This window comes from Lissotriton vulgaris, chromosome 10 (assembly GCF_964263255.1).
Source record: "Lissotriton vulgaris chromosome 10, aLisVul1.2, whole genome shotgun sequence".
Lineage (NCBI taxonomy): Eukaryota > Metazoa > Chordata > Amphibia > Caudata > Salamandridae > Lissotriton > Lissotriton vulgaris.
In genome coordinates, this window is record NC_141698.1 from 1,025,742,426 (window position 1) to 1,025,767,128 (window position 24,703).

The following is a 24,703-nucleotide window of genomic DNA, read 5'->3' on the forward strand; positions in this document are numbered from 1 at the left end:
AGTAAAGCCCGCCGCTTTCAAGACAGGGAATAGATATTTTTTCCTTTCACTGCTATAAAAGTCACAAAAAAATATAAAATGAAGGGTGTCTTGAACTGAAAATTGATCACATCCGCATGGCGGACCATCATCAGGTTTTGACCACACCGGAAAATTTCCTAGAGAGTAATGGATTAAGTTCATCCTGAATTTAGTTAGTAGGAGTCTATGAAGAGGATTAGTCACAGTTTTTAGATAGGGTTCCATGGTGGGCGAAGTAGTTAAAACAATATGTGCCCTCACCATGGGTTTCCTCAGTTCCAAATCTTCTCTATCCATCCGAACCCTCTCCAGAAACATCTGCTTAATCCATCTGACATCCTCCCTCCTGATAATAGATGGGTCGTTAAAAAGTTCCGGTCTCCCCAGCATTAATAAAGTAGATTTAATGAATTTTAGCCAGGGGATTCTCATGGCGTTATCCCTTGCAATGACGTCCTTAAGGATGGCATGATTTAGCGTCAGCTCGGGGTTCAACCATGTTTTGACCCAGAAAAGGAGGGGGGCTAGTTTTAGTTTATCAGAGATGTATGGTAAACCTATTTCCTCATGGATAGAGAAGGTGGGTGTGGAATCAGGGACAGATAGAATATTCCTGATGATACCGTTTTCTACCCTCTGTATTTTTACCGTCTCTGCGTAGCCCCAAATCGCAGATCCATACATGGCGATTGGAACGCACTTACTGTTGTATATTTTAATCACCGCCTCCATTGGTTTGGCTCCCAGTCTTTTTGTAAAGGCCAGCAGGGCTGATGAGGATCGTGCTAAGCTAAGACTTTTAGCTTTGATCTGGGGGACCCAGGACCCTCTTTGGTCGAAAAGGACTCCCAGGTATGGAAAGGCTGGAACCCTAGAGAGAATCTCCCCTTTGCAAATAAAGGATTTTTTCTGCAGCATATTTACTTTACGACCAATGATCATAGTGTGGGACTTGGAGACGTTGATTTTCAAGTCTAGATTCTCCATAAAGGAACCAAAGCGGTCCAGAAGAATCTGTAGGCTAATCCCTGTTCGTGCTATCAGGACGGCATCGTCCGCGTATAGGAGGGCTGGGATCTGAGCTCCTCCTACACGGGGAACATCAACCAATCCTGTTTCTAGATGTTTCCCCAGACCATTTATATAAATAGTAAAAAGAAGGGGGGCCAGGATACAACCCTGGCGCACCCCTTTTTCAGATTTAAAACTTTCCGTGCACCTTCCGTCCCTGGTGACTCTTATTTTTGCCTTGAGATCTTGGTGTAACCTTGCCATAAATGCCACCAAGGGCTCCTCTATGCCTAGGTCTAGTAGAATAGTCCAAAGCTTACTTCTATTCACCAGGTCGAAGGCCGAGGAGAGGTCCATAAAGGCCAGGTAAACTGTCCCCTCCCCGGCCACCGTATACCTGGAGACTAAAAGGTGGAGATTAGAGCATTGTTCCAATGTCCCCCTATTCTCACGAAAGCCGTATTGGATATTCGAGAGTCCCCCATTCAGTTCTATGTTTTCCCTTAGTTGGTTCAAAAGGACTCTACCTAAGATTTTAAAAGTAGAGTCGATGAGGGAAATTGGGCGATAGCACCCGGGGTCCTCCCGATTTCCCTTCTTAAAAATGGGAACTATTATGGATGTTGCCCATGTTTGAGGTAGGCATCCTTCGGCTGCTGCTCTGAACACTCTAGTCAGTACTTTACTCCAGAGTACTGGGCAATATTTAAAAAAGTCTCCCGGGACACCATCAGGGCCTGGTGCCTTATTTTTTGAGGTATCCCTAATGGCTTTAAGGACCTGCTCTTCCGTAAATACCACTGTGGCTGCACAATGAGCCACCTCAGTGGTACTTGGACAGACTAATGGTTCACCCCCGTAAATGTTGCTAAAATGCTGTACCCATCTCTCATCGGGAATTACACAATCTGTGTTCAGGTTATTCTCCCCTGTAAAAAAGGAGTGGTTGATGATTTCCCAGAACTGTTTACTGTTTTTTAAAACATCTACATTGAGTAGATCAGTCCAAGCATTGTTCTTAATCTCGTTTTTCCTTGCCCTCACATTGGCTTTATAGGCCCGTCTTAAATGGGAGATTAGTTCTTTATCCCTTTCCTTGGCTTTAAGAGCCAGTTTCAATTCTCTATGTGCCTTTGAGCATTTGCTATCGAACCATTTGTGGGGCTTTGTGGGGTACTTAGATTTGGGTTTTGTAAGATCGCTGACGGTTTGTGCACAGATACAATTAAAAGCTGCGACAACCTGAAGGTTCGAGGCAGTTTGATCTAGACAAGTTTCTATCGGTCCCTCAATTTTGGGAAGTAGGGTTTCCATAAACCGTTCCTCCATGGCCATACCCCATCTGAGTCGTCTGCCCTGATCACTGGGCACCGTCAAGGCGCAAACCCGGGGCTGATCCACCTGCCTGCGCCATAAGTCACTCCAGTGTATTGCAGTTGACAGAGGGTTATGATCACTATGGGGTGAGACAGTTACTTTATAGTCACTTGTCTTTGAAATTAGGCCTATGGACATAAATATGTAATCAATTATCGTCCCCATAGTTGTGCCTTTAAAGGTGGGGACCTTCTCATTAATAGCAGTTTTGAGTGATTCGTATAAATTAAAATTGGCACACAATAGGTCAAGTGACTCCCCCATTTTGGTGTGTTCAAAGTGAGGAATGCATGCTCCGTCAGGAGAATCTGCATCTAGTGATTGACAAGGCAATTGACATTTGTGGCTATTAAAATCGCCCATTAAAAGAATTTCGAAGGGAGTATGTGAATTTTGACTGTATTTATTAATCAAGTTCGCCAAACATTGCACATGTTCAAGTTCATTTGGTCCACCCCAGGCATTGTAAAAATTAATTACTAGTATGATACAGCTTGGGGAGACTGTCCATTCTATTACTAAAATGTTTGGGGAACCTGAATTCAATACGTTAAAAGTTCCTGCTAGGTCTAATGAAAAAAATGTAATAAGCCCCCCCTTTGCTCTCCCCGCGTTACTGGTACTAGCGGGTATTATAAAACTTAGAAAGCCATCTAAGTGGAAGGAAAGTGAAGTGTCCCACGTTTCTTGCAGAGCTATGACCTTATGTTTAGAAATGTGTTGTATCCAGGTAGGGTCTGATCTTTTAGCTCTTATTCCTGCAACGTTCCAGGTCATAAATGTACATGGTAGGGGAGTTACCTTCTCAGGCATGACTATTATAGGTGATGTTAGGGGTATAGGTAGTCAATCGTTAGTGTTCAAATCACTTAAAGGATTAAAACGGTTAACCAACTCCATAATAGGGCCTGTGTTATGGTACGTTGGTGAATTTCGGCTCACTTTCCTATTTACAGTTTGCCACCCATTAACTGCTGGGGCCATATTTGGGGGGGGGCCTCCTATGTAAATTAAAATGGGGCTGTGGGGGATAAAAGAAGCCTAATGGGACTGCCCTGAGGCTATCACTTTCCTTAATATCTGATCCATCCCAGAACAGAGTACTCGGGCAATGGTCGTTATTAAAGTTTATCACCACACAATCACCTTTCACATTTTTAGCCCGTTTTCCCACCCATCCTACCCTTCTTGCGGCTATAATGCTAGAGGACGTATTTGAGTCACCGCTACTTAAATCATCACACCATTTTTTTGCTTTTCCAATAAGTGCGGTGGTTGACTCCTCCTCGCCTTGCCTTAGCGGGGTCACCCCTAGGAAAACAGCTACATAGGGTACTACCGCAGGGGGCAGATTTAAATGAATCTTGCTTCCCAAGTAATTAGTTTCCCCTGATGTTGAGGGGACCTCCTGTCGGTTAATAGGTATGGGTGGTTGGGGAACCTGTAAACCTACTATATCTGATTCCATTGGCTCAGAGGTGGCCTCAGGAAGTGGTAAATGTGAGTGTTGTGCTCTGTGACAGTCTACGACCTTTTTATCGCCAAGATGCAAGCTATCGATTTTTTTTGCTATATCATCTATCAAGACACATTTTTTTAACAAGCCTTCGAGACGTGTTCATAGTGTCTACTATGTCCTTTGCAATTCCCACTAAAAGGGGTTCAATCCGTTCCTCGAAAAGAGCCTCAATAAGGTCCTTTAGAGACTCCTCCATCCCATGAGTAACTCGAGGGGGGGCCTCCCTCTTCTTACGTTTTTTCGAGGATGATTTTAAAGTTCCCAAAGGGTCCAGACTTACAGTGGGAAGCAAAGTTTGGGATGCGCAAGCTTGAGGTAAAGTGGAAACAGTAGCAGTTATGGGTTTTGTTATGATGACATCAGGCTCTAAAGGGATGGCTTGTGCTTCGGGTAGTATAGCTGAGGAGGGGGACTTAGCTATTAAACCCAGTTCTTGCTGTGCTGTGGCAATTTCTTTAGTTAGAGCCCCCACCGCAGAAGTAAGGTAGGACAAAATGGAATCAGATTGTTTTGCCACTTTAGCCTTTTTCCCGCCATTGTCTGCGGTAGCTCCGCTTTTCCGCTTACCCATATTTGCAGGAGATGTACGATGGGTGGCCCAGCCCTGCCTGGTCTTGCCGTGGACTGCCGTAGACTGTCCCGCCCTTGTCCCGGGCTTCTCCCGGGCAGCTCCCGCGCGCTCCCGCGTCGCGGGGGGAGACGCTGGTGTTTATGCGCCGCCTGGCGCCAAATCGCGGTATGCGGCTTCCGGCCGCACTGGTTGCTGGGAGTTGTAGTCTCTGCTCCTGCTGCCCCTGGTGGATTTTGCACGGCGGCGGCGGCGCTCGATGGCAGAGAGCGCCGCGGCTTCACGCAGGATGCTTGTGGACCCCTCACGGATCCCTCACGCCAACAACGCAACAACGCTGCACCCCTGGTGAGTGCGCTGTGTCCCCCGCTCTGCCGGGGGAGACGCTGGTGTTTATGCGCCGCCTGGCGCCAAATCGCGGTATGCGGCTTCCGGCCGCACTGGTTGCTGGGAGTTGTAGTCTCTGCTCCTGCTGCCCCTGGTGGATTTTGCACGGCGGCGGCGGCGCTCGATGGCAGAGAGCGCCGCGGCTTCACACAGGATGCTTGTGGACCCCTCACGGATCCCTCACGCCAACAACGCAACAACGCTGCACCCCTGGTGAGTGCGCTGTGTCCCCCGCTCTGCCGGGGGAGACGCTGGTGTTTATGCGCCGCCTGGCGCCAAATCGCGGTATGCGGCTTCCGGCCGCACTGGTTGCTGGGAGTTGTAGTCTCTGCTCCTGCTGCCCCTGGTGGATTTTGCACGGCGGCGGCGGCGCTCGATGGCAGAGAGCGCCGCGGCTTCACGCAGGATGCTTGTGGACCCCTCACGGATCCCTCACGCCAACAACGCAACAACGCTGCACCCCTGGTGAGTGCGCTGTGTCCCCCGCTCTGCCGGGGGAGACGCTGGTGTTTATGCGCCGCCTGGCGCCAAATCGCGGTATGCGGCTTCCGGCCGCACTGGTTGCTGGGAGTTGTAGTCTCTGCTCCTGCTGCCCCTGGTGGATTTTGCACGGCGGCGGCGGCGCTCGATGGCAGAGAGCGCCGCGGCTTCACGCAGGATGCTTGTGGACCCCTCACGGATCCCTCACGCCAACAACGCAACAACGCTGCACCCCTGGTGAGTGCGCTGTGTCCCCCCGGAGGAAATCATTGCGCGGGGTTGTGAATGCGTGGGGGTGACTGCCCGTGCTGAATAGGGAGGGCTTGCGCCTGACTACGTGTCCGGTTGAGGTTAGGGAGCGGGAGAGGAGGTGGCGGGGGGAAAGGGAGAGAACATCAGAATTGTTTATTATTATCGTTGTGATCGCCTGTCTGCTTTCGACACAGTAGAGGATGCCTTTTGTAATGACCTAGAAAATCTATTGAGGAAGAAACCCAAATCTCAGGGTGTGTGGGTGTCGTCCTTCAGACCACACCTGCATTGCTCATTCTCCCTGGATGATTCTAGGGGTATGGCCTTGCAGCAACACAGCCTGCATAGTTTCTCCTCTCTTGATCTTTTAGATCTACCCCAGGGTCTAACAAGCATGTCAACAAGATAGTTTTTGCAGACAGGCCCCAAACCGAAGTCAGGGAAAGATGGATGTGTTGAGAAATATCCTGAATTATCACACCTGCCAACTTCTACATTTTTTTTAAGTTTGAGAAAGTGGGCAGGTATGGAGGAAGCAGGGTGTTGGTTGTGTATGGCCTGAGAGGCACTTCTCGACTTCTGTTCTTCAAAAAGTAAATTAAAAAAAGCTGCCTTGTTTGCGCCAATGTGCTGGGGAGATTTAAAAGCCAATATTGGACCAGAATGGACATCAGCTGTGCAGATCCTCCAAACCTGAGCTAGTTTGGAAGATAAATTCTTAAATACTGTAACATGAACTTCACTAAATCTGCCCCAGCCTGACCTACGGTGAAGGTTTGTATTGACTTGCAGACTTGACCTCTGTCAGCATAGTGTCCATATTGCAATCTGGTTACTGGCAATGATTTTATGCTGCTACTTGTAGATGTCCAGTGCACACCAGAATTAATATCTGCATGACATAAACCTGCCAACATTCATGTTGCCACAGTGAGTCAAATGATATTGGCTCTCTTCACATGGCCAACTGGTGAGGAGGCAAAATCACAAATCTGAACAGAAGGTGAGCTGGAACCCCCTGCGTAAAGTAGACTTCCTGCTCAGGTTTGGAGGATATGCACAGCTGACGTCCATTATGGTCCATTATTGGCTTTTAAATCTCCCCAGCACATTGGCGGCAACTAGGCAGCTTTTTTTTAAATGTACTTTTTGAAAGGAGGACAAAAGTCGAGAGGTGCCTCTCAGGCCATGCAAGACCAACACCCTGCTTCCTCCATACCTCCCCACTTTCTCAAACTTAAAAAAAAAATGTAAAAGTTGGCAGGTGTGGCAGGATATTTCTCAACACATCCATCTTTCCCTGACTTCGGTTTGGGGTCTGTCTGCAAAAACTATTTCGTTGACATGCTTGTTAGAACCTGGGGTAGATCTAAAAGATCAAGAGAGGAGAAACTATGCAGGCTGTGTTGCTGCGGTTTTTCTTTGTTCGCCATAAGTTGGCAGGGTATGCTCAGACGTGAGTCCCTTGCTCACTTTGCCACTGGATTCAAGCAAGCCGGGCTGAAGACGGCTGAAATGCCAGAAACTGGTCCTCGTTAGCTTGTTTCCGGTCCAGGGAAGGCATGGCTTAGCAGTTCGGGCTGGACTGTTCCCATGAGGCACAGGGTCAGACTGATTTGCATATGGCCATGTCTGAACTGGGGTGGCAGAGTGGGCTAAAGATTGATGATGGATTAAACCCAGATCAGTTGACTGGGGGTGAGTGCTTGCATTGTCAACGCTCCGTCCATCATTTCCTTTGATTTTTCTGTGTTGCTGCAAGGCCATACTCCTAGAATCATCCAGGGAGAATGAGCAATGCAGTTGTGGTCTGAAGGACGACTCCCACACACCCAGAGATGTGGGTTTCTTCCTCAATAGATTTTCTAGGTCATTATAAAAGGCATCCTCTACTGTGTCGAAAGCAGACAGGCTATCACAACGATAATAATAAACAATTCTGATGTTCTCTCCCTTTACCCCGCCACCTCCTCTCCCGCACACTGTGCACGGGCCCCTGGCATGAGAGCTCCTGACTGAGTCCGGACCGTGAGGGGTCCCATCCATGTGCTTTGCAAGGGGGGAAGACTCAAGTTTCGTTACACCCCTGCACCCAATCACATCTCTTGTACCCAGGGTGTATGTATGTATGTATGTATAGGCATTTATATAGCGCACTACTTACCCGGAGGGTCCCAAGGCGCTTCGACCGCTGCGAAACCCTTCCTGGCTTCCCTGAGAGATGGTCCCTTAATGGGTATCTCCAGGGTGAGACCAGGCATCCCCAGCGGTCTGGTGGGGCCGTAAGGGAAGATGAGGCAAGCTAATGCCCAAGGTTGCAGAGTGTGATCGCTGATCAGAGTGGGCACCGAGGCGAGAGAATTATCGAGTCCGCTGACCCTGGTCCAGAAACCTGCCGCGCCGGGAATCAAACCCTGGTCCCGGGCCGTCCTCTGCTCTCGGGTCTGCCGCCTCTAACCAGTGAGCCACACTACTTCACTCTGGGTGGGATGCCAGCAATAGTAATTTGATGTCGCTGGCATCTTAGGGTTCAAAGCTGTTTGTTTTATCTGGTGTTTCCGAGGTTGAAATAACAAACATATGATTTAGACATACCACTGTAACCTTTATGCTTCCTTGCTGAGTTTATTCACTGGCTCCTATAGGCAGCCATTAATCAGAGGAGTGCGACAACAAGTGTCATTTTTCTTTAATTTTGAAAACCCACTATGTGGATTTTCTTCAAGAATGCCATTTTGTATGACAAAGTTAGCTTGAAAAAACAAAGACATAAAAGGCTGACAAGGTAAGATGAGTAACCACAGGCAGGCTCCATAAATCAGAGTCCATGGTCGCACTCGCATTCAACCTCCTGTGTGTACTGTAGGGAACATACACGGAAATTGTGTGAAACACACCTATCTATGCAGGCTATTCATATATTAAATATCATTGTAAATGGAGAGCTTTTAAGATATAAATGTTAAAAAGACTCAGCTGGTTTATGAAGCATACATTACATCTGGACGCTTTTATTGCACAGAATGCAGCGGCAGATCACTGCTGTAAAATATGGAAAAATACTTAACAGTTCCCTGTGAAATACAGGTTTCTTCATTTTAATAGCAGCCCGCTTCTTTGAATTGAGAGTGATTGCCAGTGGATAGGCTTATTGCAAGCATCCTCCCGTCATCTTTTGTGTGTTAGATACAGTGCTTAATTTGAGCCAATGATTTCTGGTGCTTGTCACCGGCACTTAATTGTCAACACTGGTGCTTGTGAGAGTCTGCCACAAGGTGGTGCTGTCTGGCTACTATAGAGATGACCAGAACAACATTAACATTTTAATTGAATATGCATTAAAAATGACTATTACCTGCAGTCCAAGCCATTCCTATAACGTTGGGGGCTGGAACAGTCCAAATTGTCACACTTGTAGGGATGTGATGATTAGTTAATATCATTGGCAGCATGACAGCTGCAATGTGTAGTGCAAGCTGCAGTGGCTTCATGACGAGAGCCCTGGCACTTTTATTTGTGTGGCCAAGGATATACCCAGACATTGGCCCCTTTTTCACTGTGCCACAGAATCCAAGTTAAACCTCACAAAAAGGGACAAAATTGGTTTGGGGTTGTTTATGTTCTTTTGCGGAAGAGGCCTTGCCTGGCAGTTACCACAAGGAGCAAGGTCCGTGCTGATATGCATAAGGCCGGGCCCTGTCTTAAGTCGCAGAGTGGGTGTAAAACGATGTGTTGACATTGTTCCTAGAGTGATTGCCAGTGGTTTTGACTATTTGCAAGCATTCCTCCCATAACCTATTGCATGTTTGATGTAATGTGTTTCAATATCCAGGTTTCCAGCTTTCAAAAGACAGTTCTATGGGCAGCCGCAAGCCACACATCTTTCTCCGCCGTCGGTGTATATTTCTTTTTGCTTGCTATCGAGAAAGCAAATACTGACCTGGTGATCTGATTAGTGACCCATCAAAGCAACCAGTCCCTTCCTTCTGCCCAACACTTCATTGGGCAGCTGAGCAGTTCGGTCCATTGTCTGCTTATTATTATTAAAGTTGTAAACCAGAGGTCTTCAAACTGTGGTGTGCGTCCCCCGGAGGGGACCATGGCTGCCTTCTCAGGGGGGCACAAATGTCTCAATAGAGAGTTCTAAATCTTGTAAATGAAGATGGCCTGGAAGCATAAACTTGTTCCAGTTTCCAGACTATCTTCATATACATGCAGCCACAGGGCATTAAAAAAAGCATTGGAACTGTAATTTTAAGTGCCATAGGGCAGAGGTCCGTCAATGTGGTGGCAAAATATTCAGTAGCTGGATTGAAGTGTTTTTTTTCAACTTCACATTAACTCCATATAAAATAATGCACTCACAAATTGGCCAGTGGGAAAGGCACTCAGAAAGGTTGAACTCTCAGTTGGTTAATGCAATCGCTGCAGATGTCTGTGTGCATCACCTGAGAGTCACCGAATGGAATCCTGCGTGGTGCATTGGGGAATAGTGACTTTTGTTTTTGTAGTGCTAAGAGGTCCCTGTCTTTGGCAGAAAGCAAATGTGTCCTTGTTATAACACACAGCATCAGAAAGACTGCAGCAAAATGATTTAGGCCCAGATTTACAAAGATTGTGCATCAGGTTTGTGTTACTTTTCTAACACAAACCGGACGCAAAGTGTGTTGGTATTAACAATCCTGTGCAAATCACGGTTTGTACTGTATTGCACCCAAATGTAATTCAAGGCTGCACAGCGCCTCTGTAGCGACTAGATTTACTAATGCTTTGCAACAGGTTTGATTTACTTTTGTAATGCAAACCTGATGCAAGATGTTATTCTGGTATTTACTATCCTAAGCAAGTCCGGATTTGCATTGGATAGTTTACAGACTTTTTTTTTGTTTTTTTAATGTCTCACCACCTGGTGGAGCCCATGGTCTAGAAGACAACAGGCATCCTCGCTGCCTGCCTGTTTTTGTACTGTGTGCTGCTTTATTTTGCACTGCCCCATACTTTGCACATCCGGCCATGGACGTTCTTTAGAGGTTACATGGGGTCACTGCTGCAACACCTGGCATACCCCTTGTGACCCCTGGCACTGCCTTTGCAACCCCTAATGTCAGCAGTAGCCAAATCAGTGCCAGGAACAGAATCAGCTCGTCCTTATGGACGTTGATGGGGGTTTCATACTCCTAGTTTTTTTTGTAAACATTTTTATTATAGTAATGGTGAATAATATTACATTATTCTCTATTAGTTTAGTAAAAACTAGAATACAAATAGCTAGAATATGACTTTACCTAGCGGCTGAGGTAAGTTAAAAAATGCTTTTAAATGTATGCATGTTGGGGGCGTGCTTGCAGTTTTGAGTGTGTTTATGTAAGAGAGACTGCGTGTATGTGTGCCTAATGGCTAGAGCGGTCGACCTTGAAGCTGGGGAACCGGGATTGAGTCTTGGCAGCAACATCCAATGATTCCATGATTTTGGGAAAATCACTTAATCTCCCCGTGTCTAACAACAACAAAAAATCTGTCTGTAACGCAACTGGTGCTCATAAAGTGGTCTGATACCTTTGGGTTGAGTTGGTGCTATACAAAACTCCCATCCACATTTTTTTTGTGTATGTGTAGGCAGAGTGTGTGTATGTATATGTGAATATGTGTGTAGGTACATGCATGTGTATGTGTGAGTGAAAGTAAAGGTCAAAGGGCATGTGAAGTCACTTCTGCTACCCCTGGCATTTTGGTGAATTGACGTCCATGCATCAGGCACCATGCACAACTGGTTGGCCTTCACAAGCCATTGCTGTGTGTGTAACTCTCCCTTGGCACCACCACTCTGTAATTACTCTCAATGCCACTGCATCATGAATGCTAATCCCTTAGAAATAGAAAATTACAATATTGCGTTCACTTAACTCCAAGTAGATGCGAAACCCTGCCAATAGCAAGAAAACTCAACTAAACATTGAATTGAAAAATGATTTTTTTGCCACCGTTGTGACAAGCTGTTTTATAGTTAGAGGAAAAGGCTCGGGTTTTGATTGATGTTTGGTATTTTAAGTAATTATAACTCTGGGCTCTCGCGCAGCTTTGAGAGGTAATGGTATATTTAGCTCTTTTTCACAGCTACAGATAAATTACGGGTTACAGTTTTCTACATTGCATTTTTGATCACGTTCTGAATAAAAATGTTACTGCTTCGATTTCGGGTCAAGCACGTGGAATATTTTTTGTCAGGCAGCCTGAGTGGTTGGAGACAGCGGTTTAGCGTGGGTTGCCACTTGCCAGCACGCGGGGCAAGGCAAGTATTTGCGCACCCAGCCCGTGGACCGTTAGCACATCCTGGCGCAAACTTTAAAGGAAAGAAAATGAGTAATACGAATTTTATTTCTTTTAAAATTTTGCGCCCCCTAAGAGTTTTGCACACAACTGCCCCTGTGGGCCCACCCACGCTATGCCGCTGGTTGGAGATCCTATATTAAGCAAGTTTTGATAGGTTTCAGGGGCTCTTCGAACAACCGATCACATGCCAGGAACTAATTGGAAGAGTAGTTTTCCTCCAGATCACCTGCATGTAGGAACACCTGCTTTACTGTAGCTTAATGTTATTAGTCTATTGAGCAAGGTGCATCCTACTGCGTGAACTGGTTTATGTCTAAAGCGACACACTTTTGCACCACCAGCGAGGAGAGGTAAGGGGGGGCTCCCATTGCAGCGACACAGATGTGGGGAGCCGAGGTACAGATTCAACAAAGTGGCCTTTTACCAAATGCACTGATAATCCTTGCACCGTTGCTGCATGTTAGTAGTCCTTGGGCACCAGGGTGTAACAGGGGAGAGGATGTGGCCTAATGGCTCGAGCTGCCAACTTTGGAGCTGGGGAAGCAGGTTCGATTCTCGGCATCAGCTGCACACCCTGTGATTCTGGGCAAATCACTTAGGGCCTTATTAGGACTTTAACGGTGTGGGACTGCCCATATGGCTCATATGGCCATCTACAATACAACCATTGCATGCCCAGGTTAAGCTTCACATTCCCTAATGCAGCCTAAGGTATCATGTGCAGCTTTATATACACAGGTACTGTCTGGTACATACAAAGTCAGCCTCACAGAACGTATTGGGAGTCAGTGTTGGGGAGCCCGGTTGTGGTGACGCTCAAGCACACCTCTAATACAACCCCCAATAAACCTTCAGTCTTACCGTATAATAATGAAGGGCGGAAGGCCACTTGTTGCTACTAAACCTGCATTTGACTAAACAATCTGGCATTTGTTCTATTTGATGTCTTAATTCAGTGCTCTATTAGCAATCTAATAGTGCTGTTCCTCATAGGCCCTCATTATGAGTTTCCTGGAGAAGTACCCCAGAGAAATAGTGCTCCAGGCAACTACAAGTTTTCTAGTTTTCCCAGGTCTGGCAAGATCAGTTCTGGAAATTCTGGACCCGATCATTCCTGGCTTGGAATAAGTGTACCTACGTCATAACAGAGCTGCGGGCAGTTGCCGCTCCTGACTAACACCCGCCCGAAAAAAAGCAACATGAACAGATAAAGCACCCCTCATATAAGGTAAAAAATCCTCTGCCCTCCAAACCGCCTTCTGCCCACCTGCAAACCTTCAAGGCCAAGAAAAAAGCCTCCACACCAGTTATCACCTACTTGGAGCAGGCGGTAAATTTGTGTAGATTTGTGTTGGTTTCTTCCTATGGAACAGAGATAAACACACAGAATTGCACCCGATATTCTCAGGTCAGTGCATTATTCCCCATTCCTGGGGAAGAAACTCATGGTCCCCATTAAGTCACAGTAAGATACCAAACAGAACCATCAATTCTAGATCTGGTATGTCCCCACAGAGTTCACAGGGATTTTGCAATGATGGCCATGATGTTTTATTGAAATCGACCAATCACAGTCAATGATTCCCATCACGTTAAAGACTCCTATTCCCAAGTCAGATCACATTTTTTCTTTCACTAAATAAATGCATGTTCTCATGTTCTAAAGCAAGCGAGCAGTGTTCGTTCTGAGTAGTAAAATAGTAATTGATGTGGTCCCTACTCATTTAGGGGCATATTTATGAGCCCCTTGCACCACCAGAGCGTCGCTTTTTGTGATGCTCCGGCGGCGCAAACTGCAAAATCCTATCTCTGAGGTCACGCGAAGCCACATTCCGTGGCTTTGAATGGCATCATAGATATGGAGTAAGGCAAGGCAGCACAAATCGAGGCATTGCATGGGGTTGTGGTGGGTGCGCCTACGCAACACGTATGCTTGAATACTTGATACTTCCCCACATTTACAAGTACCGCCAGCATCAGTCAGCAAAAAGTTGGGGGTGCCCAGGGCACAGGGTGACTTTGCAACACACAGTCACAGGAGTAATGGGGAAAAAAAATAATGGGAAAAGGTTATGACTGGCAGAAAGCATTATGGGCCAGATGTAGGTGTCAAAATACCGGTCGGAATTGGCAGAAAATACCGATTTTCGGCCGTTTCCAACCGGTATTCTGACATTGGTTTGTAGGGGCACTAAAAACATACAGATTCGGTAATTTTACAGAATCTGTAATTTTACCAAATCGGTAAAATTACCGATTCTGTCAAATTACCGAATCTGTATTTTCCTATGTAGGTAGCACTTCTAACAGTGCTACAGGGCCTTTAGGATTCGTTATTTACCATGTAATAGAATTGCATGGTAAATAACTAATTCTTGTGTACATGCACATCTGTGCATGTACACCTGTGCCATGTGGCACACAGACATGCCCTAACGGCATGTATGTGTGCCACATGGCGCACAAGCCAGTTACAGGGGTGCAACAGGGTGTCAAAGTGACAACCTGTCCCCCTTTGCAATTCGGTATTTTTACTGATTCGGTAAATACCGAATCGGTATTTGCTATTGAATCCTATGGGCTTCAAGGCTCATAGGATTCAATAGCAAATACCGATTCGGTATTTACTGAATCGGTAAATACCGAATCTTACCGATTCAGTATTTTTACCGAATATTTTACCTACATAGCAATTACCGAATAGTAAATACCGAATCGGTAAAATTCGGTATTTACCTTTCGGTAATTTGCTATTACCTACATCTGGGCCTATGTTTTAACTTACATGTGTATCTTAACAACATTTTGCTAACTTGCATACATTAACGTTTAACTCGTACATGAAGCATACACTACAAACATTAGTGTACACATGTACTGAAAATGCATTCGGTAATCGTGGTTGCAATTTACACACCTACTTTTACTGAATGCATTTGTATGTTGTGAACTGACCTACATAATAATAGTTCGGTTCACACAATACAGAATTCTTAGTGAGTCGCAACTTGATCTACCTCAGAAATTTAACCTCATGGGCGCTATTGTAATTACGGCCGTATGCTGAGATTTTTAAAAACCCATGTTACATGACGAGCTGGGCTCGTCATCAGCGTGTGAGGAGGTTACACCATGACGAGCCCAGCTCGTCATGAGCGTGGAAGGGGTTAATGAGGTAGGCCATACATTGCAACTCTATATCCACTTGGACGCTATTGGAATCAGGCCCATCTAATGAGATTTCCATTGAAATGAATGGGCAGTGCATGACGAGTTACCCTTGTCATTAGCATTGAAGAGGATATGATTGGCTAAAATCATAGCATGATGACCAGCTAGCGTCACCAGACCACCATGTCTGTGACTGCTTTTCAATAAAACAAATTATTTTTTAAATGCAGCCCATTTTCCTAACTCGAAAATTGGATGCATTTAGAAAGAAAAATGAAATGTTATACAAACATATTTTATTAGTAAGCAGTGGTCTAGTGGACCACTGACTGTGCCTTAAAATATTTTTTAAACATTCACAAATCAGAAGGTGTATCTTGTGCACCCCTTTCCATTTGTGAAGGTGGTACCACCTCCTTTGAGATAGTGGTAACATATTGAAGTTTTGCTACTGGATTTCAGTGGCAAAAAATTCATCCAAACCATAGAGAATCAGTATTTGAAATGGGCGCCCTAAACATGCCCCTTCCATAAATGGATTCAGAATGGTTTCTTAAACACATGTAACAATTTGCAAAACCATTTCCAAATCATTAAATGGACTTTATACATTTTAAAAGGGTTTTAGTATGAGCAAACCCTCTGATTTACTGACATAGTGATTTTGCAACTGCAAAAAACTGTTTGTACACAAGGCCCTAGTGTCGCACACAGGAAAGGAATGCTGGGAATCAAAAGTAGCATGGCAAAAACTTTCAAACAGTCTCACTCTCAGCAACGACCTGTCCTTAACCTCTTCAGTGCTCATGACGGCACCTGGCCCTCATGTCATGGTAGGCGTGTGCTCATGACAGCCGGGAGCCGTCCGAACGTTGCCGCTCCTCTCACGCGGTATTAATTTCCCGCCTGTGAGGGAGAATTAATTAGTGAGTGGGCATAAAGAGTGAGTGTCTGTCAGGCTGAACAAAGATCAGCCTTATAAACACTCTTTATTTTCAGATCAGGCAGCTAGAATCTAGACATGCACTAAAATGGCAGATTCCTGGCTGCCTGAGCTCAACTGTGCTGGGATGAAGATGTCACAGCCACTGTGGGCATGACCTCCTCAGCTTGGCAAAGGTCCTGAGGACTTCCCTCTTGTGATGAGGGGAGTGTCAGTGATAGCCTCAGACTTGGGAGCTTCAGGTTTAAGCCCTGAAGCACCCAGGACCGTGTGTCTATCACTGACACCTTGTCACAGAGTGGGGTGGGGTCAGCAGTCTCTTTGCTCCCATCCTACTCTTTGACGAGTTAGAGACTGCTGCCTCCCCTCGTTGGCTGACCTAAAGTCAGACAATAAGGGGAAGCAACAGTCACAACCCTCCTGGCACCTCCGAGAGTTCAGTTCCAGAGAGCTGCAGCAGGTAAGTGTTTTGTAACTGTTTGGTGCTTGTGTGTATATATGAACGTATGTGTATTTGTGAGTGAGTGTTGTGAATGGATGTGTGTGCTCATGTCTTCATGTGAATGCATGTGAGTAAGTGAGTGTGCATGTCTGTGTGTCTGGGCCCACCGCCCCCTAGAAGTTGAACCTACTGCCCGCCGCTGCCCAATCCCTTCCTTCCTTCCCTCTCTCACTCTTCGTCTCTCTCTCTCTCTCTCTCTCTCTCTCTCTCTCTCTCTCTCTTTTTCGACCAATCCAATCTCTGCCTCTCCTTCTCTACTTTCTCTCTCTGTCCTCGTTGTCTCCTTCACTTTCTTCTTCTTTCTCTCTTTACAATGACACCCTTCTTGTGCCTGTTGCAATTAACCTTAATCTGGAGAAATTGACAGAGGCACCAGCAGCAGCTCTGAGCTTTCAAAAAATGGCTCCTGTCCGGCCCTGATTGCCCAAATGATACTGAGTGCTCATTACACGAGTTAGGTTCCCCATACGTGCTAGTGGCATTGTGAACCCCCCGCTTAAGCGGGGGTGGTGTTGAGAATTTTAGTTATTTATGAACCTGTCCGAAGCACTGCAGACAAAAGCTCTTAAAAAATCACAAGTAAAGAAAAACAATAACGGAGATCAGGGGTTAACAACAGCAAAGGAGTTAAGAGAAAAGGCGAGGGAAGGAAAGGAAGGGAGAAATGGGTGAAAGGAAGAACGAAAGGAAGGAAAAATGAGAATGAGGAAGAAACTGGATGAAAGGATGGATGCAAAGGTAAAAGGACTGATGGATGGAGTGTTAAAACAAGATTTGCATTGGTGGGTGAAAGAAAGTGGCTGGAATGATGAAAGGGTGGATGAATGGGTGGATGGATGACAGGACGGCTGAATGGAAGGGTGAAAGGATAGATTAGCGGATTGATAAATGGACGGTGAATTGATGGATGGATGAGAAAAGTATGGATGAATGGTTGGACCTGTGAGTGGGAGGTTGGAAGGATGGATGCAACACTGTAAGGATGAATGGGAGGATAGATGGAATGCAGAAAGGATGGGTGGAAACATGAAAAGATGGATAGATGCATGAAAGGTTTAAAGGATGGAGAGATAGATGGACGGAAGGCAGGATGAAGGGACCACATCTGGAGTGGGTAGAGTTTGCTCGCTTCACTCACTTGATGGCTTCAGAGAGATGGATCGAAGTCGGGCGTTAGTAATTTTCTGGCTACTCCCTTGATACTTGCCACTCTTTAGCCTTATGCACAACTTATGCCAGACCGGTTTGGATTGAAGTTGTGTCTTTTGCTAAGGGTCGTAAGCGCATATCCAGACATTTTTTTTAAACCAAAATGTAAATATTATGCAGGCATACAGCAATGCCCACATTGGATTTTGTGACTGCACTTCTGACATTCACTTGTGTACTCTGACTTTGCACAACCATTTCAGGAATGATGTGCGCTTAATATACGCAGTATTATTTCCCTGGGATACTCACATGCATAATATTTACGCACTCACCTCCAATCCAGCGCCAGGATGCTCCTTTCGGAGTGGCAGTTAGCGCTTTATAAATACCTCATTTCATTTCATTTCATTTCATTCCAATCACAAATATATAGAATGCATTTGTACTTCAAAAACTCTTAATCTGAAAATAACCTCACTCTATGCCCTCATCAATTTTGGGGGAGCTGCCTCCTTTTTCGCACCGAAGAAATGTATTTGCTTCTGCCTTTAACAGGAGTAAATCTCCAACCCTTTTATGGAGGAAAGTATAAGCAAAAGTTTTGTGAATCTGCCCTTTGGAATGCCTGGGGAGATGTACTCGCACATAAAACAAGCATTGGTAAATGCATTAGGTTTTGCCTATGTGTCTTAATATTTTTTGTTGTAATTTATAGCAAATATTAGCAATCATTTAATCCGTTCTTTCCCTCGTGTCAACGCGTGATGATCAACGCAAGTGAAATTTTTCAAACTATGATATTAGCAGCAAGCTGGCAAAATAAACTAGCAATGACAAGGGGCGGTTGGCGGTGAAAGTAATGACCAGGCCAGGGATGGCGGCTGGAGACCGATGTCAGCAACATTAGAGGGTCACAATGGGCGGAGAACGGTCTGCAAAAACATGCACTCGTTCGGAGTGCTACTGATTAAATAAAAAAAATAGAGCAAAGGAGCAGCACGGAGGATGTGGCGTAACGGCCAGAACTGCCGACCTTGGATCTGGGGAGCCGGGGTCAAGTCTGGCGGTGGGGTCACAGGCACGCTTGAAATGCGTGCCCAAAAAGTTTAAATAAAATACGATACAAATGATTGCAGCTAGGAAAAGTAAAGGTGGTACCAAAAGTGTGCATTAAGAAAAAGTGGCCCAACAGTGGAAAGGAAACAGTACTTTTGCGATGGGAAACTGATAAGAGAAGCAGGAGAGGAAGAAGCATTGGTAAATGCAGGAAACTATGCTACAGCCAATAGAAATGGAGGAAAAGTAAGTAACAAGCAAAGCAAGGGAGCAGGATGTTGCCCCTTTTAAGATTACATTAAATACAATAGATTTCTCAAACACAGCACAAGTGCTGTGCAGGCAAAACCTAAAAGCCACAGTGGTTTAATTGCATTTGTGTGTAAATTCATTTACATGGATAAAAGTATATTTTTTAATACCAAGGTAGATTTTGCATACATAAATGCTTCTATTGGTGCACCTAAATGTTAGTAAAGTGCGCCAATAGATTTATGAATCGAGACCCAAATGTTTAGATGTAACTCATCACACTTTTTTTTACAATGGTATTCCATCTCTGGCAGAGAGAAGTGCGGAGCATACCTCATTGTAATCAGTTATTACCAGATACCTATGACTTCAGGACTCAAATGGAGCAGGTTGTTACAGGCTAATTGTGACATCACAAGCTGACAGATCTAAAGAACTGATGGTCATGAACATGGAAGGATATTTTAGCACTGAAAACTGCAATGATTGAAACTTCCACCATGCCATTTCACTGCCCCGCCTTCACCCTTCCTGTGGAGCAAACGGGCAGCATTCCTGTGACATTTCAGGCCTCATTAGAGAACGGAATCCAGGGCAGATTTTAAATTTGTGAGGCTGATACTTGACCTTTATTTGGACATTTGCATTGTTGAAAAGTGTTCTTTGCCACGGCCCCAAACTGCTCAATTAACACAAAAATAGCCGCTCTCTGATTGCACAATACATTGATTCTGCTGCAGCAGTAATATGGATTCAAAATAGGGTTTATGCAATTCAATCTTGGTATTATTTAGAATAAATTGTCATTCTGCTGCATTATTGACAAGATATATATCTGGACGGAATCTACAGATTGAAAAAAGTATTTATGTCAATCATGTATTGTGACCTTTTTAAAATGTAATATTCGATAGAGTCCAATTACATGGCTGAAGAAAATAGAATGATAAAATGATATAATGAACTCATATTCCAGTGTTATTTTGTGAATTGGAGCATGACTAGAATATTTAGGGGTAGCCCGGTCCAGTGTCTCCCCTCCCAATGTCAGGCTTGACCGTGGAGTCGTTTTGCCCCGTCAAGGTGGAAGACGATAAAGCCAGAAGTAGCTTCAGAAGGAAACGCCATTTTTCACAAAACGGAAGCTACACTTATCAGTACTCTGCCCTCGTACTCACAAGCACACCACATTTGTCAGCCTCACTAGTGCACAACACTTCTCACAATTGAGAAACTACACCAAGGGAGCTTTGTAGCGCACCGTCTTCTCACAAAGGAGATGTAAGGTAGACTAGCGTTCAACTTTTGAAGAAAAGAGAAGCTGTACTTCCAGGCACACTAAATCTAAGCAAAATAGAAGTAAAGCCTGCCTTAGTGTGACATTTTCAGGAATGTTTCTTAGATACACAACTTTATTCCCAGCTTCAGCCGCACACATATATTAGACTGGTTGCTGTTCCAGAGGTTAATAACCTCCACTGGCTCCCTATACAGAAGAGATGCCAGTTCAAGCTCCTTACCCACGCCTACAAAGCCCTCCACAACCAGGGACCTGACTACTTACCACCACCTGCTCTTCCACCAGCAGACCAGCAACCCCCGATCAGCACCCCTCGTCCTCGCCCAGACAGCACGCATCCGCTCCCTTGAGGACGCTCCTTCTCCCTTACTCGTCGCCAAAGCCTGGAACACCCTCCCACTCCACACCTCACCCTTGCTGAACCACTTCAGGAAGGGACTCTAGACCTGGCTCTTCAAATGATACCTGCAGCACAGCGGCTAGATACCCTCTGGGTAAATAACCGTGCTATGTAAATACTACTTGATTGATTGATTGGCCAGGCGGAATTGATATATTTATGTTTAGCTACAAATTTGAACTTATGCTATCGATTTTGTCGCTTTTTTTAAAAATATATATTTTTTAACCTTGAGAACGTGTATAATTGTTATGCAGTGATATTTAACATCTGTGTAGTTGTCCTGGCAGATGCTGCATTTCTGGAATTGTATTGTTTGTTATGCTGATTTATAATTTATAATTGAATTGACAACACTGTTCGCAGCAAACAAGAAGCTAGGATTATCGGAGTACATCGTACTTGACAATTAAGGGTTACTATCAGAGGCACACACCCTCTCAGGAAGCACACATCTCAAACTACCCTAGCAGAATCTGTGCAGGGCTCGCTACAGGGGAAACAGCCACTACAACGCGGCCGTTTCCACGAATACACTAACCATGCATGCTTTACGACGCATGCGTGGTTACCACCGTTAACCTTTACCACGCATTCCTTTACTACGAGATACGTAGTAAAGAAATGTGAGTTAAAGGTCGAAATAAGAAAGGGAGGGTTGGGGGGCCTCTCCCCCCCAAAAAAAAAACGAGTGGGTTTAAAATTAAAATAAAACTCTTACCTAAAAAACGCTCTTTAGTGGCTGTTGTCCTTAATGAGAGCCTCTCTAACGACATAATTACGTATGTGCATCTACGTACTGCAGTGTCAAAAAAATAGAAAAAGGACCAATTATAACAGTGTTAGAAGAAGGAGAATTCCGTCCAAAGAAACTGTGAGTATATTTTTTCATTATACTAATTTATTAAGTTAGGATTTATTAAAACCCTGTTTATAGATTTTAACTAAATAATCAGCACCGCTGTCGGTTTCACATGAAAATGCCATTATTATGCATAGTTATACAACGAAAATCGTTGTAAAGGTATGTGTGGTAAAGGCATTTTTGTGGTACACCATATGCGTGGTAATGGCATTCCCGTTGTAACGCATGCGTGGAAAAGGCATGCGTTGCAAGGAAATGCGTTGTAACGTCATACAACCGCTACAGGAAGATCATTCACTCTCTCAAGCATGCACACCCCCAGTCTGCTACTGGAAAACCACACAACGTGCACAAGTTTAGGAGTGAACTCCTAAACTGGAGTAGAACTCATTTCACACTCCTACCCAGCCCTCACCAACACAAAGAGTTACGACCACAAAGACCATGAAACAAAATATTATTTTTAAAGGTCCCAGACACTGGATCCCAAATTCAACTTTCACTGGCTCAGTCCAAACTATCAATTGGTTAACAAACTTTGACATCTGAAACTGTGCATGTCCAAAGGCTCTGTGTACAGAGCCACACTTTCCTGTATTTATTTAATTTCTAAAGTGCACAATCACCAAGTTGCTTCTTGGCGCTGGAAACTGGTTAGGTAGTATAGGACCGGTGTTGTGTAATATGTGGTATCCCCCTGGTATCGTGTATCCCCTGCACTTCGGCTTTCTTCGGAGACTAAACTCAGCCTGGCTAAAACAATTAACAGAAGATGCTTTCCAGGCATACCAATGGGAACGCCCGTGAAGAGCAACACAACGTAAATGTATGTTCTTGCGGGTTGTAAATCCTCACATGTACATTTATATGTTTTAATCTAGCTCACAGAATCTGGGGCACAATCAGTTTGGCAGATAACAGAAGGGCTAACATTTCAAACAAGAAATCAGCCTTGGTGCGGTTGCAGTTGTCCGTACAGATGAGGTTTTTCTGGGAATTCATTGGTGCTAGGACAAAAGGAACAAGCAGTGAAAATACAGAAATAATTGTATATGGTATCCCACACACTTCCTGTCCCTGTGTTACCCACATACCGCATGCAATGTTGGTGCAATTGCACTGGTGTTAGTCAAAGGAATCACCCCAAAGACATGGAAAGCGGTCAAGAACAAACTGGTTAGGAATTAATGGAACTTGATGACTCACGGTGGCTTGTGGGTGAACTGGTGGAGATCAAATCAGCTATGAATTGTCAGCCATTTTGGGATTACTTTCTGAAATAATGGCAAGGGACTGTATACATTACTTAGCAAATTCAATTCAATTCAATCTTTATTCGGATAAAAGAAATCCATAAAAGCAAAATTTAATCACAGTCGAACAGAAATTTCCACGGTAAACATTGTATGAAAAAGATACAATAAAAATGAACAATGTCATAGAGTGACATTTTAAAAACGGTTGGACGGGCATTCCAAGACATCATTATATAATAATGTGTGCGAAAGTGTAAACAATGTTGACCACATAGTAGATATAAGGTTAAGTATAAATATAAATATCAGCAGCAGCATCAGATAGAATAAAGTGCAGTGTGATTGTGAACAATAACCGCAACATAGTGCGTAGTAGTTATTTTGCTTGCGGCTCCACACCTAAACGGGGCGGCCTTAATAATGCTCAGATGAGAAAATAATAATTGCTAAATGCACCCAACCATTATTAAGTGTGTTTAGCATGTTATAAGTCACCCATGGAGGCGCGTGAACGTGCTGCCACAGCTAAAAACAAGCTTACTCGAAGAATCAGTTCCACACTACCAATCTTAAAATTTCAGGATAAGCTGTTTTGTGATCTGTGACGCTTACCCCTAGATGCATCATTGTAACATTTTGTGATTTCTTAATTGTGAAAATTAAGGAATCGCAATTAAGAAATCGCAAAATGCTATGCATCAAAAAATCGCAAATTATTTTGCGATTCGGTAATTTTCCTTAATTGCGATTCACAATTTGCGAATCGCAATTAAGGAAAACCCTTCCCATTGATTCCTATGGGCCAAAAGGCACATAGGAATCAATGGGAAGGCATTCACATTTTGCGAATTTCAATTTGCGATTCGCAAAAAGTGAATGCAATTTCAAGGGTGCAGGGGGGGGTTCAAAGAACCCCTCCCTGCACCCCTGAAATTGAACTGTAAGTGCAATTTACACACACACATGACCCAAGGACATGTGTGTGTGTAAATTAAAACTTTGAAATATGCAACTAGTGCATGTTTGAAAGTTTTCTGTAAATTAGCATGAAGTTCAACTTCATGCTAATTTATCCCTTCCAAATTGCGAATTCGCAATTCTAAATTAATCATGCATTGCATTTAAGAAATCGCAAAATTGCGATTTCTTAAATGCAATCGCAATTTAAGAAATCACAATAAAATTGCGATTTCTTAAATTGCGAAAAAAGCAAAATGCTTCATGCATCCCAAAAACGGGATTTGCATTCGCAAACGGCCGAATTTTGCGATTCGCACCGTTTGCGAATGCAAAATCCCTTGATGCATCTAGGCATTAGTTCCTTAAAATACGGAATCAGATATTGTCCTGTTTATTTACCATAATAATTACAAAACAGTAAAAAGTGTACCACTGTTTGGTTACTTCCGGTGCCACACGGACAAGGCATCTGCCCAAGATTTTTGTTAAAACCAAGAGTGAAGCAAAGTGAGTATTTTATTGAACCATCTCTGAGGGGGAAGAGTAGACCCCTCTTCCAGCGCCCAATGCTACTCAAAAGATATTTTGGTAGCATTGGGTTTTGAGGGACGGTTGCCTCCCTGAGGGACAGGTACCTAACTACTGAGGGTTTAATGGACTCAGTGGCGTGTCTTTCCTTACTATATAGTTTGTATAATGCCCCCAGGAGGGGTATTTTGGTCATGCCCTCATTTTATAATGGATGTGAGAAAACACGTTCCAAGTTCACACTGATTAAACTTTTTCTGACTGCAGAGAGCCATGGTATAGAACCGCCCTTGTCACACTTAAGGCAATCAATGATGATTTCTCTGGTAAAGGATACAGCCGGATTCTGCCAAATTTTTAACCAGAATATGGC

General features: G+C 44.5%; 1 protein-coding gene across 1 annotated transcript in view; it reads left to right on the top strand.

Annotated features, from left to right (window-relative positions):
- The window catches only part of NEK11 (NIMA related kinase 11), a 593,243-nt gene that overhangs the window by 155,654 nt on the left and 412,886 nt on the right, over window positions 1-24,703 (top strand). The window lies entirely within an intron of this gene.